A 6,092-nucleotide genomic window follows, 5' to 3' on the forward strand; every position below is an offset into this window, starting at 1 on the left:
CAAAAAAGTACTCCAGAGTGTTGTTCAGCATGGGGGTGAGTAGAAAATGAAGGCTAATCATGTTTTGGGTGTACTATTCCTTTAAATGAATGGATGCCCAACAGCCTTCTACAGCTGCCTGATGAAAGCAAGAGGTCAATCAATGCAGTGAATCAGGTGTGCTCCCAGGGCTGGGAGACCTCTACAGTAACGGATTGTTGAATATATATTACATGTACATAATATTTTAATAAACCAAATACTTCTCACGAGTAACAACCAAACGTAACCTGAACGTTCTTTTGTTCAGTTTCGTCAAAGTAAAATATTACAAAGTTAAAGGGTAAATACACTGTTTATCTGGCCGCTCATGATGCTTTAACAGGAAGGAACAGGGCCAACACGTTCACCTGTCTAAAAACAATAACGCCACGGTGACTGTGAAATCTTAAAATATGGTTATTCACACAGCAATCGTCCATGGAATGCAGTCAGAAATACTTTAATTTACGTTGCGAACCCAATCTGACTTCTCATGCGAATGTTTGGGTGCAGAAATAAAAATAATGAAAACATACGTTTAATCCTATGATAACCAGTTAAGATGTCACTTTTTTTTTGGAAGAAGTTGTCTCGAGCTAACATCCACGACGACATATGTTAGCTGCTATTAGCTTGCGTTAGCATTCCTGTAGCCGTTAATTCGCCAACCTAAACAGCCATTGGGTTGCCATTGTTACGTAAACACCGACACAAAATTGCATATTTAATATCAACACTTAGCAATAAACACTCAATGCCATTATAAATATTAGGAGTAAAAATATCAAACCTACGGTGGAATAAGAAGATCTTCTGCAGGGGATTCAACTCGCTGTTGACAGTTTGCATGAATCCAATTTGACAGATGGGTGATGGATGTTTACAGCAGCCAATTGGGAAGAATTTTTACTAAAGAAGGTGTGGCCAAAAACTAGGATGAGCCAATAAGCGGCGGCAGGGGGTTGTAGGAGAGCGTTAGCGCCCTCTAACGACAAAACTGAAGACTACACCTTAATTTCAATGAAATGATGAACCCCCAAAGTAAAAACGCTTTGGTCCAAAAATAGGATAGATCTCAGCACAATCTCAGCTAAATCTTACATTAGGAACGGGGGAAAAAAAAAAAAAACTGATGGAATAACTAACAAGACTACTTTATCAGCATAAATTCAGTTTGGGCAGAGGTCATTTAGGACGGAACTTTTACATTACAGGTTACTTTAATACATGAAGCTCATAACTCCTACTAATGAAATACGGGATCATCCACAGATTCACTCCGATGCACATCACATTTGTGTCACATACTAGAAACAATTTTTAATATTTGAAGCAACTTGCTTTTCTAATTATCTATTTTATTTCTGGCAGATCTTTTTGTTTTGTTTTTTTAGAAAAAGTATGCAAAGGAATTTAATACAAGATATTAAATCAATACAGAAGATCTGTGTAAAAACAAATAGCTTCAATGTGCACAATAGTAGGACTTTGAAATTTAAATGAAATTATTCAAGAAGGTTGGAAGACGACTTGGAGTTTAAATTTGGAGATATAGTTTACCGGATTAATATAACTAATATTTGATATTTTGATATATTTTATGATTTTTACTCTTTTAAAGCTTAGCTGTTACGATGTTTATAGGAATTTACCAAAGAATATTCAGTTTACTGTGTAATAACTTAATACACTAGATAAAGAAGTCTTCTTTTGTCAAACAGTGTGCCACTGCTGTAAAATGTAAAATCATCTGTCAAATTACCCAGCAAAACTGAAAATAATTTAAACAATTTCATTTTATGCCAAATAAAATACAGTAACAATCAAACAATCTAAAAATACTAAAAGTAAAATAGTAATTATCTAAATGTGATGCTTATCTAAACAGCTGATCAGCTTTTTCACATGTTACAGGAGACAGCTTTTAGCATTATAGCAGTTCTGGTTTTAACTGTGTGTACAGTTTGCCTGAATGCACAATGCTACACTTGAAATCTTTAGCAGCATGCAGAGCCTCACCGCTGCCCTGGCCTGAAGCTTATCCAAAAAAAGAAGGGGAGATTTAAATAATCCAGTTTCCTCTCTGTGTCCTTTGCACTGCCTATATCTGATATGTCATATCTACTACATAAAGTGCTGTTGACCAGTTTATGGCGAGCAGACTCTATGTTTATTTTCAAAAGAAGTGAAAGCCTTTTCACAATGTTTGTTGTCTGTTTCTGTCTGCCTGTCTAATGATAAGATTGTTGCTGTTGGATACCCTGGATGTGGGCTTCAGATAATGTAGTTGTATGTCAGAGTACCATAAAAGAAGAATTTGCCCCCTCACTGATTGTTTCACTTAGACTCAAATTTTGTAGTTCTTTTTAGTCATTCAAAACTAGACTTGATGAAGTCTTTTAGATGATTGTTCTGTTGAGGATTCCAGGTGGCCCTAAAGGTCTGTTATTTACGGCTAATACTGATTCGTCAGATTTTAAGCAAGAGACCATAAGTGGTAAAATCACTGACAGTAAATCATCTAGGTTTTGAAGCAATGAAGAAACTTTGAGCTTTCTGAGTAGCTTTGGTGCGCTGATCTCTGCCGGAAAGTCTCAATGCATCTCGCTATGTTTTACCTGAGTCCAAAAATGCTTTTAGGGTCTTTAGCCCTTCTTCATGCAGTCAGACAGGTTCTTTTAAAATGGTTTCTTAATTCTGCTAGTTAAGCAAGGTTAACCTATAGTGACTATCATGGATAACACATGATTTTAAAAGGAAAGCAGTTACTTTACAGTTACACACATTGACAGGCTGGTCTAGACATTTTTCTCCTTTTAACATTAAGTCATCACCAAAATTATCATGTTGGTCTTCATTTAGATTATCTGTGAATGAAAATAAAATGTGTCTCATGATAAAAAAAAAGAGTATTAGATAAATAAAAAAATAGAAGAGAGAAAAACAAAGCTAAAGGGGGCACAAAGGTAGAGGTTATTCTGTTAAAAGACTTGTAGTTAGTGTTGCCGGTCAAACATTAACACATGTTCTGGTATTGTGCTCCAGGTCCTGCTACCTTTACTTATAATCATAATAAAACAAAAACAAGTGTTTCCAAATGAACAGCAGTTTGTTACCAACTCCAATCGAATTCTTAACCTTGAAGTCTGTTCGTGCTTGCTCTCTCTGACTCTGGTTTTTCTACAAGGTGACCCTGTCCTCCTAAAGCAGGACAAACTACTGCTACTAGCATGTGAGGGGCCAACGCTGACGTCTTCGCTGCAAGGACAACTCAGTTGCATACCTGCCTGCAGGCCCAGTGGGACGCCTTCTAAAAACTGTTGTAGCGGCTATGAAAGGAGCATTTTGCAAGCAGTGGGTTTACAATGCTTCTCTGTAAGTAAGCTGAACATGAGGGTGGAAATGGGTTTGGGCATCCCCTCACACATCAGCCATAACTAAAAAAAAAAACAGCAGAACTTGCAGTTTGCTCTTAATTCTGCTGCGCCTCAAACAAGCTGTTCTCTTCCACATTTGCCGGGTACAGAGAGGAAGAAGCTTTTCTTTTTCTGTTTGAAAAAACACTGATCTTCCAGGTCAGAGGCAGTGACCTTCTATGAAGGTCTTCTATGAGGTTCTATCAGCTCTCCATCCATCTGCTTAATCATCTTGGTCATTAGGTAACCTTAAAAAAAAAACTATTGAGACATATACACAAAGATCTAATCAATCTGTGCATCATTTTTTTACTCTATCCCTATTTTTGTTGAATGTTGAAATATACATTACCAGAGTATTTAAAATGTCTGAACCTTTGTCACACCTCTACATTAAATTTGGGGAAGTTCAACTTGCTGGCCTACATACAAAACTCTATATCTGCCAATAAAAAATCATATCAGCCTGAACACGCATCCACATGTCGAAGCACAATGGTGGCAGCATAGTGCTATGGGTCTGCTTTTCTTTAGCTGAGACAGGGCATCTGTTTAGAGTTGTTGGAAAGATAGACTGAGCTAAATAGATGAAACCCCTGAGGGAAACATGCTTGAACTTGAAAAACTCAAAATAAGGTCATTTGCAGGACTATGTAGAACTTGAGTTCAAAAGGTGATTCATTCAATATAAGTGTGTTGGAATTGGGGAACATCAAAGAATCGTTGGACAACAGCTCTCAAGGAATGCAGTTTGACACCTTTACAAATTGAAAAAAACCTTTAACATACAGCCAGAGGCACAATAACTGGTGGGAATATTTGAGATTTAATGTTGGCAGATGCCCTCCATTGAACTGTAGAAGAACTAAATTTTAAATCTCTGTTTCTAAAGCTGATAAAATACGACCCATAGAAAGTTACAGGAACTGCATGGAAAAGTAGTGACTCAGGAAAAGAGACACTTTTTATTTTTTGGAAGGAAAATATGTTACAAAGCTCCTTTGACTAAATGATAATGCCACATATGAATTGAATTGAATTCCAATGAAACACACTTCAGTGGACAGTCACTAAACACAGAAAGTATCACAAAACTCAAAAAGTATTATTAGTTTTCCAAAAAATATACGGGTAATGGAGCCGGCGGTAACAGTTATTTTGAGAGCCAGTAACACAAACAATCAAGCTATCTTTAACCTTCCTGTTTCTCTGAACTCAATGCAACTCGGTCCTGCAAACAGTTTGGCTTTGTTGACAGGTTGCTGGGTGAAAGTTCCTTCAGTTTGACAAACAGCTCAGTCATTTCACCCAACCTCGGCTCCAGTGTAAATAACCTGGCTGGGAGACACACCTCATTTCAAAATATCTCCTAAAAGTGGTAGAAAAAAAATCCTAACCACGGCAGGGAAACTTTGAACAATTGGTGACAACATCTAACCGTAGACAGACGGCATAGATCCCTGCTGTTTCAGGCCTGGTTCAGGTTCAGTTCAAATTCTGTGAGACACCAGTCCATTGTTTTTCAGACCCCTGAAAACAAGCATCTTCACTTGTTACTGAGGAAGGATCGAAACAAGAATTTATAGTAGAAACACAAGGTCAGTTTGAGCTCCTGCTGATAAAAATGATTCAAATTAAACTGAATATCCTCTTTTTTTAGGTAATTATAGTTAATTTGTGACCAAAGTAACAGTGTATTTGGGCATGGGAACGTGCTGTAATCACTGTTTCCTGTCCTGTGAGCGCTTAGTGCAAATGAACTGAAAGAGGAGCTTTGTTCTCACTTTGGGAGCCCTTTTTCTCTACTCGAAGGCAAAAAAATTTACTAAACAGTGAGACTAAACATTTTAAGGTGACTGGTAAAAATAATTGCAGGAGAATATTGCCACTTTGAGCTAAATCATCACCTATAATCCCTGTGGAGACTTAGAATCTTGATTCTGCCACTGTCTTTAGATTATTTGAGGGAAACCTGAAATAAAAAAAGGAGCTAATAATTATTAAAGGCCTATGATAAAGACAATGACTAACTATTTAGCACAGTCTGATTCCCCATCATTACCTCATCACTGCTATAACCTCCCATGCTTTTCTACTTTCTTACTTACCAAACTGTAAAAAAATAGTTGATGATTTCAATATCCTGTGAAACTTTCAAAATAAAAGGAAACCCTATACTTAGTTTCTGAACACCTGCAAACAATTAAGAATAATCTGTTTCTTCTTGGTTAAACTGCAGATGTTGTGGTAAGCAGTCAGAAAAGAACCAAATGCAGCTTCCAAAAAAGGTAGCAGAGTCAAGCAAGATGCTGAAAAACCTTCCAGATTGTAAATGAAATTATTCCCCTACAATGAATAAACAACATTAATCAAACTAGGGCTGCAACTAACAATTATTTTGCAAATCATTTATCTGTCGATTATTTTTTAAATTAATTGATTAATAATCGGATAGCACAATTTGCTTGCAGGGGTGTTTAAACATAATTTCAACGAGGGGAAACTAAAACTTTACCACTTGAGGAGTTCTAGGTAGAGCATTTTTTTTAATCTAAAACACAAAATGTTTAGATTTTTTTTTTTTTTTTTTTTTTTGTACAGTTTTGGTACAATTTCTGCTCTAAGTGAGTTGCTCTGTCAGCTAAAGGCATGTTT

The 6,092-nt window shown here is 36.6% G+C and overlaps 1 protein-coding gene across 6 annotated transcripts in view; it reads right to left on the bottom strand.

The window, feature by feature from the left end:
* Positions 1–891, bottom strand: part of ppip5k1 (diphosphoinositol pentakisphosphate kinase 1) — a 45,182-nt gene extending 44,291 nt beyond the window's left edge. For all 6 annotated transcript variants that reach the window (XM_015384814.1, XM_015384820.1, XM_015384812.1 and 3 more), the window contains exon 1: positions 816–891. The gene's annotated coding sequence lies outside the window, so the exon portion shown is untranslated. The remainder of the gene's footprint in view (positions 1–815) is intronic.
* Between the last annotated feature and the right edge of the window lie 5,201 nt (positions 892–6,092).

The sequence above is a fragment of the Cyprinodon variegatus genome, unplaced genomic scaffold (genome assembly GCF_000732505.1).
Source record: "Cyprinodon variegatus isolate N-32 unplaced genomic scaffold, C_variegatus-1.0 Scaffold324, whole genome shotgun sequence".
Taxonomy (NCBI): domain Eukaryota; kingdom Metazoa; phylum Chordata; class Actinopteri; order Cyprinodontiformes; family Cyprinodontidae; genus Cyprinodon; species Cyprinodon variegatus.